This window comes from Excalfactoria chinensis, chromosome 18 (assembly GCF_039878825.1).
Source record: "Excalfactoria chinensis isolate bCotChi1 chromosome 18, bCotChi1.hap2, whole genome shotgun sequence".
NCBI lineage: Eukaryota > Metazoa > Chordata > Aves > Galliformes > Phasianidae > Excalfactoria > Excalfactoria chinensis.
The window spans coordinates 7,948,048-7,961,103 of NC_092842.1; the positions used below are offsets into that span (position 1 = coordinate 7,948,048).

Consider the following 13,056-nt stretch of genomic DNA (forward strand, 5'->3'; position numbering starts at 1 on the left):
GCCGTGAGTGAATAGCAGGGGGAGAAGCTAATCTGTGCTGTAAGTAATTTGATCACAAATCATTTAGAGAATGTAAATTGTAGGGGAGAGATGTCACTCCTGGCAGGAGGTCGCCTGTGTCACCTGTCAGACCATCCCCAGTGGTGGTCATGAAAATTTCTTTGTGGGATTATTAACAAATAAACATAATGCTCTGCATTTCTGCAGCACCTTTCACGGGAGGGACAAAAAACACCTGACCATTAAGAACCGTGCGATGCCATTATTTTAACTTCCATTCATAATACTATTTTAAAGGTTAAATCTGTCATTTGTTTCCTGGGATTGACATGGAATTTAACCTCCAAGATGGTCTCACAGAATTTATAATTTCATACAAAACGGTGAAAAGTGGCAGAAATGGAGGAGGTGGTGGAAGGTTGGATGACTCTGTGACTGTTCAGATCTGCTGTAAGCACTGTGTGGGATGGGAGGTTACAGTTGTGAAGCTGTAGTGCTGCCATTCTGTGTGCGGTGATTTATTGCCACACTTTCCCACATCTGGGTCGGGGCGGTGCATCTTGGTGTAGGCATCACCGTCACTGCTGGTAAGGCAGAGGAGGACGCAAAAGGGTGACAGAAAGATGGAAGAAAAGCCGCTGTCATTGTATGAACCCCAAGTGCTACACTGACCAGCACTGCCTCATTTTTTCTTTGCATTCTTGTATCTCATATCCATATTGCCAGTCCAAAAGGTAATATGCACTTTGAAGCCTTTTCTGGGCAGGAATCTGCCTTTGTTCTGTGTTTTGTTTTTTTTTTTGCACAAAACTGGGTGCCATTTGAGACCTGACTCATGAATGGGACCCAAGAGTCCCGAGCCTGTCCTGCTCCTGCTGCAGCCCATGGCAGAGTGCATCCTGCTTTCTTTAGCTGTGAAATTGTGTAGCACCGATGCTGGGAGCAGACCTCAGCATTGAAGAACAACTCACAAAAGAAAAGCGTTAACCATATCAGATTCTTCAGCAGATTTCCCCTTTGTGCAGGGCTGTGAATGGGAAGGTGCACACACAGCTCCTGGCAGGGCCACACTCCTAACATCTGGCGCAGAGCCGCCAAGCCCTGCCAGCAGCTGAGCAGCAGCAGAGCACAGAGCTGAGAGCACTGCATTCCTACAGAACTCACCCAAAACTCGTGGAAGGGTCATGAGGAGGAATGTCAGGGAAGTAGGGGAAGGGCCTGGGCCTGTTAAAATCGGAGCCGCACAATCTGGAGTCAGTTTCTTTTCTTTTCTTTTCTTTTCTTTTCTTTTCTTTTCTTTTCTTTTCTTTTCTTTTCTTTTCTTTTCTTTTCTTTTCTTTTCTTTTCTTTTCTTTTCTTTTCTTTTCTTTTCTTTTCTTTTCTTTTCCCTCTCCTCTCCTCTCCTCTCCTCTCCTCTCCTCTCCTCTCCTCTCCTCTCCTCTCCTCTCCTCTCCTCTCCTCTCCTCTCCTCTCCTCTCCTCTCCTCTCCTCTCCTCTCCTCTCCTCTCCTCTCCTCTCCTCTCCTCTCCTCTCCTCTCCTCTCCTCTCCTCTCCTCTCCTCTCCTCTCCTTACACTCCCCCCCGCCTCCCTTCCCTCCCCTTCCCTTCTTTCCTTCCCTCTCTTTCTTGTTTTCTTTTTCTTTTTCTCTTCTCCTTCCATTTTCCAATTCTTTCCCCTTTTTCTAATCCATTTCCTCTTTCAAGAAATCTGCACATGAACGGGTGAAAGAGAAAATCTCCAACAAAAAAAATGAAGCCTCCAGCACAGCTGAGTAAGGGAACACACTGAATACTGCTGACAACCAGAGACACTGTGTAAACAGGGATCCACTCAGGACAGTTTGTTAAGAAAGCCAGCAGACATAGCAGTGAGGCTGTTGCTTTTGCTCTCATGGTACCAGAGAAATATGCTGCCCTTCCCAGCAGCCATATTGGTGGTTTGGGTTCTCACCTGGCTGAGCCCTCCTGCTGTCCCCCTGCCTGGGTGCTGTGTACAGCTCCAGCACCACACTCGTGGGCTGAGGTCAGCCCTGCAGCAATGGGGAGGCACTGCATTGGGGTCGAGGTGCTTCAAACACTGCACAACTGGTGACATAAACTGTAACAGATGTGAGGGTACCCCCTAACACAGACACTGCCAGTCATGGCTGAGGCAAAGCGCCAGTGTAACAGACCATGCTCCATGGGGTCTGGGATCTGCAGGGACACCCCAGGGCAGATGCACCCCATTGGGGCAGGGGAAATGTACACAAGCAGGACTGTAGGTAGGAAAGTGCCCGTATTCATCCATATATTCATGATCTGTAGGCTCAAGTGCTGTGATGCTCATTATCCAAGCATGACCTTAAAAACTGGAGCTGATGGAGAACATGGCAGCCCATCTGCTCGGCAGTGCAAGCTGCTGGGGGGCCTCGCCCCGGCTTCTGTGCTTCTGTTCTTTGTCTGAATGCAAAACCGAGGGCTTGGGTTTCACCTCCAAGTCCTTGGCTGGCATGGTGGCAGCTCCTGCCCCATCCTGAGAATTGCAGTGGGGACAGCGTGTAATGGGGACAGTGTGCGGCGGGGTCAGTGTGCTGCATCCCACACTGAAGGGTGTGGGCACCCCCTCACCACTCTCCTCCTGTCCTGATGGGGTGAGTAGGGCTGAGAAGGCACACAGGAGGGGACACAGGGCCTCTACCACTGCCTCTCTGCCACCCTGCCCTGCTTCCCACTGACCAAAGAAATGAATGGGCAGTGCTCCTTGCCATTTAATCCTTCCCAACATGCAGGAACGAATAGTGAGAATGTGATGTTAAATTTTCTATGTGAGCAATCCTTCTGCTCCATCCTGCAGGCACCCTCTTAACCTGCGTTCCAGATCCCTTCTTCTTTAAAAGAAATCATGCCTTTCTTCTGGGCAATTAAACTCCACAAAAAGGGACATTTTCTCCATCATACTTTCCCATCTCCCCTTCCCTGGATGGTGATCCCAGGCTCCAGCTCTCATGCTGTGCAGGATATTCTGCCACCAGTCCCATTTGGTTCCCTGATGAGATCAGCAGGCGGTGTGGTTGGAGCACTCAGGGTCACCATGTCTGCCTGCAGGCCGCTGCTTCATCTCCTCCACTGTATTTATCTCTTTCTGCAGTGCTCTTATCAGCCTGAGACCAAACTGTTGCACAAATGCTCATAAGATCCATCTGCAGACCTTAAGTATGGTGAAAAAGAGGTGTTTCTCTGAGCAATCTGTTGGAGAGATTTCGTACTGACTTTTAGACGAGTTCCACACTGGTATGCATTCCTTTAGCATTAATGCTTCCTCTGGGACTCAAACCTTACAGAAATCCGAGAACCAAGCATGGGGCTGCAGACACAGCATGGAGACGGCGAGCACACAGCGTGCACAGCGAGGGGAGGGGAAGGGAGCCCATGGCCATCGCCTGTGGCTACTGCTGGAAAGTGGGATCTTGGGGAGCCCTGCACCTTTCAGTGCAGGAAGAAGGGCTTTTTCTTCTGAAAATAACTTTTAGCAGTAAGGCTGGGAATTATCAGTACGGGATGGGGAATGAAGGACATGGTGACAGCTGTGTTTAGCACTTGGTATAAAGTAAATCAATCACATTGACTCCATCTTCATTTAAAATCCTCAGAGAGCTGGGTTGAGAACGTTGCAGTTTCCCAGAGAGAAGGTCATTGCTGGGAACCTCAGAGCCACCAGGGTGAGGGCATTCCCCACTGGCTCTGCTCAGCCCCACAGCGCAGTGCCATGACAACAGTGCTGTGACTGCAGTGCCATGATTGCAGTGCCATGACTGCCATAATTGCAGTGCCATGATTGCAGTTGCCCAGCTGTGCCTGAGCGATGGGAGCAGGGCGGTTGGTGGGACAGCAGGGCTGCTCCATGAGCACTGGGAGCTGCAGAGAGAATTCTGGCAGCCTGTATGAAGGAAAGCCTATTTGCGACATCATTGAGGAAACTTAATTTTCTTTCTTAACTGAGTTGCTGTGGATAATCCCAAGTAATTCTGTCCTGCGTGTCCAATTCAGCAGTGAAAACCTGGACCCTGGAGCTGTGCAGGAGAACGTGGCAGATTTTTAAAGACAGCTTTCCCAAACAGAAAGAGGAACTCGTGGCAGCTGAAGGAAGGATCCTCTCTTTGGGTTTTGTTTGGTTCTTGCACCTCCATCCACCGGCACTCTGTTGTTCAAAAAAAGAAGTGCGTTTTTGGAACGGAGTGCCGACAGACCTCGGGAAATCGAGTTGGGAGGAAAAAAAACCCAAATGGAATTCACGTTGTTTCTCTAAGCACATTCCCATGTTTCAGATTTCACACCGATAGATTGATGGTACGGTTCGCTTTAGAACCAGGTGGCCGCATGGCTTCCATCTGTTGTGTCTCCTGCTCTGTCTCCAGCGAGGAGCGTCGCGGAGCCGCGCGGCATCTGCCCCGCGGGACCGAGCTGTGCGCCGCGCGGATGGGGGGATGCGCTCGGGCAGCAGCGCACGGCGGGACGCGGCGGGCAGTGCGGTGCTGGGCGGTACTGAACGCGTTTCGCTCGCTCTGGACGCCCTGAATTTGCGCTCGTTTGGCGCAGAGCTGAAGGAGGAACAGGCGGCGGTGCGGCCGGTGGGGCTGCCGGCACCCATTGGGACAAGAGCCCGGCCGTGCCGCCCCCCGGGGCCCGCAGGTGCTGCTGCCCGGAGCTGGGACGGCGCTGCGGTTCCGCCCAAGTAAACCAGACTTACACTTTCGCTTTTATTGACCGCCGCGTTCGGCTCTTTTTTTTCCCCACTCGTACAGAACCCGACGGAGCGCTAATTGGAGGCACGGCCCGCGGCCCTCCCCCCCGCTCTCCCTGCCCCGGGGGCCGCGCTCGGTTGGGGGCCCGGCCCGGATCGGTCCCGCCGCGCCCTCCCCGCCGCCTCCCGGCCGCGCTGGGTGCGGGAAGCCGGCCCTTTCCGGGGGAGGCCGGCCGCGGGAGGGCGGTGGGAGGGCTCCGCTCATGCTCCCTCGCTCCGGGGCAGCTCCGCGCGGTGACTCATCGCGGGACGTGGAAAACACGCGCGCGGACGCAGACGCGCCCGGAGGAGCGGGGGCAGCGCCGGCCGCCAGGTACGCGGGGCCGCAGGTGGGCAGCGCGGGGACGCGCGCGCTCCCGGCCCGGCCTGCGTGGCAGCCGCCGAGGGCGCGCGCGCGCTGGGGAGGCGAGGGCGCGCGCGCGGCTGAAGTTGTCTCCGGGACGCGGCTCCGCTCCGCTCCCGCTCCGGGCCGCCCCGCGCGGGCCCTGCCGCTCCCACGGCCGCAGGTGAGATCCGCGGGGCCCCGCCGAGCTCAGCCCGGCCGTGCCGGACGGCCCCGGAGAGAACGGGCCGCGCGGGGGCGGGAGGCGGCCGGGCCGGGCCGGGCCGGGCCGGGCCTGGGGCTCCATGCGGACACATGCGGGGGGAGCGCGGGGAGTCCGGGCTGCAGGGGGGGGTGGGCGGCTCCGCGTCGCTGCTTTTTGTCTTTTGGGTCGCTGGGTTGTTCGCTGATGGCGATGGGCGCAGCCGCAGCCCCGCGCACGTGTCGAGCCGGGCCGCCAGCAGCGCGGGGTGCGGGCTGTGCGCCGCGGGGCGGTGCGGGAGGAAGCGTGTAGCGCTGGGGAGGGCGGTGATGTAAGTTCCTGACACGCTATGAGTGTCCCGCTGTCATCTCGGCGTCTCTTCTAAAAGTTCAACGCCGTGAATCACCGCCCGCGGCCGTTTGAGTTCTGCTCCCGCATTGAGACATCCCTCGGCACCGCACCGCGGCCAACTCTTTCCACTGCTACTTTTTTTCCTGTTGACATTCTTGGTGACGGTCGTATTCTTTCAAGAAGAAACAGGAAAAAAAATAAAAGAAAAATAAAAAGGGAACTTGTTTCAGAGCAGTGCTGCAGCCCCCACGGCCTGCGGCTGCGTGCCCTGTGAGACTTAACGAGCAGAAAAAGGGGGGGCTTTCACGGCCGTGACTCCTGTGGGAGCAGCGCTGGGTCTCAGCCCCGGGGAGGGTTTCGGAGTAGAATCGGCCTCTGGCTGCAGCACCTCTGCCACGTGCTGCCTGCTGCGCTGCGTTTCTCCCCCAGCGCACAGACAAGAGAACAGACGCAGTTCAGGGAGTTCTGCACCTTCAGTGCCTCGGTGCTCCTTGTGCTCTGGGGAAGCAGCTGCAGGCAGACGGCTCAGCGGGGCTCAGTGCCTGCAGTGCTGCTGCCCAGGGCTTGGTGCAGGTTGGAGTGCTCGGCGTTGGAAGCAGTGGGCGGCCGTGCTCCTGCTCACACCTTTGAGATGGTGCTGCAGATGGCAGCAGGATGTTCTGCCGTCCATCTCACGCTCCCACGTCTCTGTGGGCTGTTTGTCTGAGAGCCTCGATCGGGCCTGGGGGTGTGGGGGTTTGGTTTGGTTTGACACGCAGGAGGATCTGTTTAGCAGTTATTTACTCAGAGTGAAATGAGTGTGGGATTTGTGTTTGTTTGTTTTTGTGCAAGAGTAGGAGCCAGAAATGCCCACGTGGGTTTTCTCTACTCCTGCATTTTTGTGACTGCAAAATGGAGGTAGTGACGGTCTGGTTCATCTCCTGTGCACCTTTAGAACACTTTCTAGCTGTATAGAAGATGAATTAGTGAACAGACTGAGCACCTTTTCCTACCTCATGTGTGCCAAATGTATTGAACCTCAAGGCTGTGACAGATAGGTGCCCAGGGGTTGGGGCAGGCCCTTTGCAGAGCAGCAGTTGCTGTCCCTGTGGATGTCAAGCCCCAGCTGATGACATTGGGCATCAGTGCAACCCTGGGGGCCTGACTGTTGTGCTGTTCTAAATGGAGACATTACCAGGATGCAGTTCTTTTAGAAAATAGGTTTTGTGGTCCAGTTTACTCTGATTTACTCTTCTTAGATGCTCTTGCTATAGAACAGAATCATAGAATCATAGAATTACCCAGGTTGGAAAAGACCTTGAAGTTCATCAAATCCAACCGCAGCCTAACCATAGTACCCTAAACAGGCTGCTTGTGAGAAAGAACCTATTGAAGTTGTCTTTTTCTCCACCTAATGAAAAGAAAACACTGTCCAAACAAGCCAGGAGCTTCATTTGGAAAGCTGGGCTGATCTTTACTATGTGGCTTCTCCAGTATTGTTAAAATTCAGCACATGGAGATGGAAAGTGGCTGGATGCTGTGTAGGATATGGGTACAGAATTCTGGTTCAAGAAGTCAGGAATGGGCATTTTACCTGTGACACATTAACTGTGTTTGGCTCATGAAGTTACTGAAGCAGCCTGTTCTGCCTTGTGTGGGAGCAGCTGATGGAGCACACACCTGTCTGGGTGCTGTGCTGGTCTGTAGGGGATGTCAGCCTTTGTCTCCAATCTGAACACACACTGCAGCGGCGTTATTACCATATGGAATGCAAACACAGAACATCTGTGCAGCTGAAGTAAAGCTCTTGATTGCATTGATAGCACTTACTGAGGGGTGCTGATGTGCTGGGGTCAGAGAGTGTTTGGTGTGGCTGGGTGATGCTCAGTGCTGGACACAATGGCCTTCCCCCGTGTAAATGCATAGGAAGGTTGAGGGTGAGTTAGAAAGGCTAAAAGCTTTGAAAGACAGAGGCCCTGAAACATTTCTTCTGTAGCAATCCCTGTTGGTGCAGGTGTGCTTGCTACTCTCACTGGCTCTATTGGGAAGCTTGCAGCACACATGGAAGTACTTGGCATGGTTTATGCATGTGTTGTCAGTGCCCAGGACTTTAAGTGTGGGTCAGCTCAAAACTGAGGGTAACAGAGCTAGCATGACTCGACATCACAGGGAGTGATCAGGTGCTGAATTGGTTCCATGGGATGAGCTGGTGTTAAACCAAGAAGGCAAAGATTGGATTCTGCGTAACCACTTCATGAGGCTACTGGGGAAGAGAAACTGCTCCAGGGGCGGTTTCTGCTCCCCATGGCTCTCTGCAGGGGGGAGCAGACCCAGGTGGGATGGCTTCACAAAGGAGTGTTGAGTGTGTTCACTTGGGGCAGCAGGCAGCCTCTGCCCCTCGTTGTGCCCAGCTGAGCCTGGGGAGGTCATCCCTGTACCAGGTGTGCAGCTCCGTGCTTCCCACTCGGGGTTTGCTGTCTGCTTTTGCAGTGCTATGGCATGTGTAGCGTGGTCCTTGGATATGAGAGCAAATGGGCAGCAATTATAAGGCTCTTCCACCAACAGTGGCAGTGGTTCCCCAGGGAAGGGGTGGTATCCCCACTGCTGTTTGGTTTGGGCAGCAGGATCTACAAAATGCAAAATGTACGTTTTAAATTGCTTTTTAAAAGCATGCTGTTTTTTTTTTCCTCCTTGCAGGTCACAGTTGCTGCAGAGTGAATTGCACAGACCTTAAGCCCTTGTTTAAAAATGCTGGGCAGGTGTGGGGGAGGTTTGTGGGGCCGGGTATGGGGTGCTGCCTTGGGAGGGCTGAGCTGGGGCAGGAGTGAGGCCGTGCAACGTGGGGTGGTGGTTGTGTGAAGGCAGAAAGCTGTGGGGAGTTGCTTTTAATGGTGGTTCCAACACGGCAGTCTGTAAAACTGTCAAAGCTTTTTATGGCCCGACCGAGCTGTTTCTATCTTGGCTTATTTCTTGTACGCATATTGGCTTGGTTGGAGGTCCTTCAAGTTCTAACCTGCGCTGAGCATTCGGACACCTGGCCGTGCAGCACGTGGCTTTTTACACACGTAGCTCTCTTGAGTCGTCCTGACAGTTTTAGGGTTGTTTTTTTTTTTTTTCTTTTTCAGTTTTCAGAATATTCGAAGTATTTCAACAAAATATCATTTGAAATGAAATGGGTGACAAACTGCCTGCTTAGCTTCCAGCATTTAATCAGATGACTTGGTTTATCACATAGCAACTATCATATTGAAAGTACTTCCACACTGTCAGTGCAATTAAAGAAATTAGATTTCCGCAGTGTTTACTTCAGCGTGGTGCTGCTCTGAGTGTCTGCTAGCACAGATTCCAGGCAGCGAGCAGCTGTCTGCTGCAGATTGAGAGGAGAAATCCTTCCCCTTCGCTTCTTACTTCTAAAAAGGTTTCCTTCCAGATCCGGCAGTAACGTAACACTACCTGGAGCTCGGATCCCAGTTTCCTGTTACACGTTTAAGTGAACCAATGGCAGGCTGTATCTCTCCAAAACCAAATGGTGTAAGTGAATGAGACTCAAGGAATTCTGCATTCCAGAGCATTCTTGAAACCTCACAAACGATTGTTTAGAAGTCAGAATATGTTATTATGTCTCTTTTTAAGGGGAAAAAAAGGGAAAAATAAGTAGAATTAGAATTGCAGGACTGATTTAAAAGCTCCCCCTCCTTGGCATGGGGCAGCAGAGTCCTCACCCACAGCAGTGCTCCTGCCTGGACTTGGAGGTGATGGCCTGTTTGGTTGTTTGCTTATTTGTTTTTCCTCCGGTGACCTGAGGGTACTTTGCAAATGACCTCTCCAGGTTCTGCAGCGTTTCATTAGACTAACAGTGGTATTGGCAGTGCTGTTCTTGTGTTGTATGCGTGACAGAATGGAGCGGTTTGGAAGCTGGAGGATGGCAGCAGATCCCAGTTGTTAGCGTGGTCAAGGGCCTCTCTGCATCTGCTTGGAACCATGTCTGCCTAATGGGGGCTGTGCTGGGGGAGCGGGGACCCCACAGCACTGATCTGGAAATGGAGCTTGTGCACAGAGCTCTGCAGCTGTGTTGGGATCAGAGGTTGGGGCAGTCAGACGTCCCGTTGTATTTCTGCGTATGCTGTGACAGCTCCAGGGTGCTGTGGGCATTACGGTACGGCCCAGATGAGATGCAGGAGGTGGTGAGATTGCACTTATATTTTCTTATTTTCTTAACTGTAAAAGCGGTGGCTGCTGCTGTACAGCTTTTCCCTTTATGACTGTTCCTTCGCCATCGGTTTGTTTTCATTTCTGGACTGCTGGCGGCAGACCACGGCCCCACGGCACTTGCTGTGCTCCTGCAGTGGCTGACGTGGCCCTCAGCCATGGGCTGGTGTGGGCCTTGTGGAGCCCACGTGGGCTGTATGGGGCTCAGCACTGCTCTGCTCAGGGCAGCAGGGAATGCCCTGTGGGGCGGGCAGAGCCCTGAGCCCGCACTGACCAAGGAGCAGGCACTGTGTAGTGCAGATGCTCTGCAAGTGCTGTGCACGTGGGGAGGGCCTCAGTGGCAGGGAACACGTGTTCCTGGTTCTCTGCTGCCCTCCATGTTCTGTCTTTGGAGAGCACTTCTTCCTTAACCTGGCGGTGTTAGCTGGAAGTTAGCATTGCTGTAGGTGATGCGGCAGCAGCTGGGGAGTGCTGGCCTGCAGGCTGCTTTGCATTGAACTCAGTGCCGCTCCTGTGAGGTGTAGTCTCAGTTGTGTCTTCCTGTGGACAGGTCTCTGCCATCCTAAAAAGCAGTGGCTTTCTCCTGGTTGGGATGTTCTGTATTTCCCACGCAGAAAGGCTGTGGGTGTCAGTGCTGTTGTGGAGACCTTGCAGTGGATTCTGGGGTGTGCGGCTGTTACTGCAGGCAGGAAATGGGGAGAAAAAGCCATCAATATTGATCAATATTGCCGCATTCCTTTTCCCTCAAGGGGAGAAACTTGGACTGAAATGGATATTAGCAAACGTGGGCACCAGAAATCCCCTTTTCCTTCATGGTACTTCTGTTTTCATCCTCCTGCGCTGTCAGTATTTAATTGGACCTTCTATCAAACAGCTGCTCAAAATGTGACTCTTATAACTGTTAGTTAGAACAACAACAGGAGAGCGTTGGAAAGGTCCTCCGGAGCGTGCGGGTCTGTTTCAGAGCAGCCACGTAAGTCAGAGCCGTGTGCAGCTGTGTGTTACCCTTTAGTCAGTCGGGAAATCCAAGTGGTGACTTTCAGCTGTCACTATATTAAGAACCAGCGCTGCCTTTCGTGGCAGTCTGTATATACTGGACTCGGTGCTATGTAGTAAATATTCTTGCTGTGTTTTCATAATCATTCTACTTAGAGTAAGTGCTTCTTGGGTGGGTATTACAAATCTGTTAATCTTTATGGTATTTATGGGGTAATTTTTAACTCTCCTGAGCTCCTTACTTCCTTACAGGTCAATTACTCAATTTATAACGTTATGTCAGGCATAAGAACTTCACCGTCCAAAGGGTAAACAGTGCTGGGTACGGTTCTTTACCTGTGTTTGCTCTCGGTTCTTTGTGTGCTGCGGAATGCAATAACTTACAGTGTGACCTATTTATTGGGATTTCTTTTACTCTGGTTTGTACTTTAAAGTGGCTGCGATGACTTATTTTAGCTTTTGTGCTTCATTGCTAATGGAGGGAGGGGGAAAACTTGCCGCAGCCCTCTCTGAAGAACACACTGTTAATCACATGGCAGCTACTTAAGCCAAAACTGCTGCAAACAGTGCTAAGGTATTTTCAGTTGGCCACTGCTGTAACTGATGACTGTAAGTCAAACATTGCTGTGCCTGGCAGCGCACAGCTCTCCAGGGGAGGCCTTGGCCCCACGAGATGGGCGCTGACCCCAGCCTGTTCTCACTGCAGCTGTCGGTTTTAAAGTGGGAATCTGTTCAAGTCGATGGGGTTTTGGTGGCCTGTGACAATAAGGTGATGTCCCTGTGCTGCTGTGTCCCCAGGGCATGTCCTGCTGAGTGCTGGGGCAGAGGGGTGCACAGTCACGGAGATCACTGGTGGCTTGGAAACCCCTCTGGGGACATCCCTGATGGCTCGTGCTGCAATCAGCTCTCCTGCAGTCAGCTCTCTAGGAAGTAGAATGGTGGCAGATTTCTGGAAGGTGGTGTGTTGGTGAGCTGGAGAGGCTGAGCAGTGTCATATGGAGCTTTCCTCCTCCTGCTGCCTTAGTAACTGACATCCAGTCTGTTGGGTTTTCTTTCACGCTTTTCTGTTCTGTATTTGTATAAGATGAGTCTTCTGCTGCAGAAGCAGGTTTCAGTGTCTGTGGTGGCTCTGCGAGGATCTAATGAATCCCCTCAGGAACTTGTGCCTCTGTGCTTTTCTTTCTTCCCAGAGGTAAACCAGGATGTGTTCCCTTGTACAGCAGACCTTGTTGCACTTCAGATATAACAGTGGTTTCTTTTTGAAGATTTGGCCAGGTGTTTCTTTCTGGAGTTGGCTGTGTTTTGCAAGCACATCACTGTGTCATTCCCTTTCAACCTTTCCTTTTTCCTCCATTAATTCCCATAATACTCTGTTTGCTTATGAGTTAAAAAAGAAAGGATAATGAAGGAAACAGGAGCTTTATTTTCAGAATAGGAAGGTGTTTATGGCCGGGATGTGGGGTCTCAGGGGCATCCCTGGGGCAGCTGGAAGGTACGTGATGAAGGCAAGCCTGGGTTGACGTGTGTGTGTCTGAGTGACCTGCGTGCTTGTAGGAAGCAAGGTTCAAAATGAGCCATGGATCATTGGTCTTATCAGGCTTTGGCACAGTTGCCTGTTATCTTTCCTTGTGTTCATCTGAGGCTGGAGACAGCTGAGCGCCAGCTTGCTCCTTTTATTGCTGACGTAGGTAGCACTAATGAGTTTGGTAATAGCAGCTAGATGATGTGCGAATATATTTTCCCTTTGGAGACTGTCTGCAATTTGTTATATATAACCATATTAAGATTTCTCTTTACTCTGAAGTCATCCATCAGCAGGCACAACCCCGGTAGCTTTTGTTTCTGCATCCAGCCTGTGGCATTCATTCTGCTCCATACTCAGTTGCCTTTGCCCATAGCTTTCCTTTCACGCTGTTCTGCAGAGCAGACTGTTGTTGCTCTCAGGTCTGTGACTGAGTGCTCTGCTGAGTGCACGTGGCTGCTCTCTTCCTCATAGGGCAGCTTCTCTTTGCCAGCATCGTTTGGGATAGACTGCAGACTCTTGAAGGGGTGAGTGTGGCAGAGCAAGCTCCTCATTGCCTCCTGTGCTGTAGAGGTTGTTTGACCTCCGAAGTGGAGTGGCACGGCCCTGCCTCTGCCTCCTCTCTGCTGTGTTCGTGCTGAGACTTCCCATTCTCTCCTCTGTGCCCTGGTTTGATCTGGGGTGGTCTGGGT

General features: G+C 52.3%; 1 protein-coding gene across 2 annotated transcripts in view; it reads left to right on the forward strand.

Annotated features, from left to right (window-relative positions):
• Positions 1-4,962: 4,962 nt before the first annotated feature.
• NEK6 (NIMA related kinase 6) overlaps positions 4,963-13,056 on the forward strand; it is a 48,358-nt gene continuing 40,264 nt past the window's right edge. Inside the window, exon 1 of one of the 2 annotated variants that reach the window (XM_072352580.1) lies at positions 4,963-5,096. The gene's annotated coding sequence lies outside the window, so the exon portion shown is untranslated. Of the gene's footprint in view, positions 5,097-5,174; positions 5,290-13,056 lie in introns of those variants that run through there. The other variant, XM_072352581.1, reaches the window with a different exon arrangement.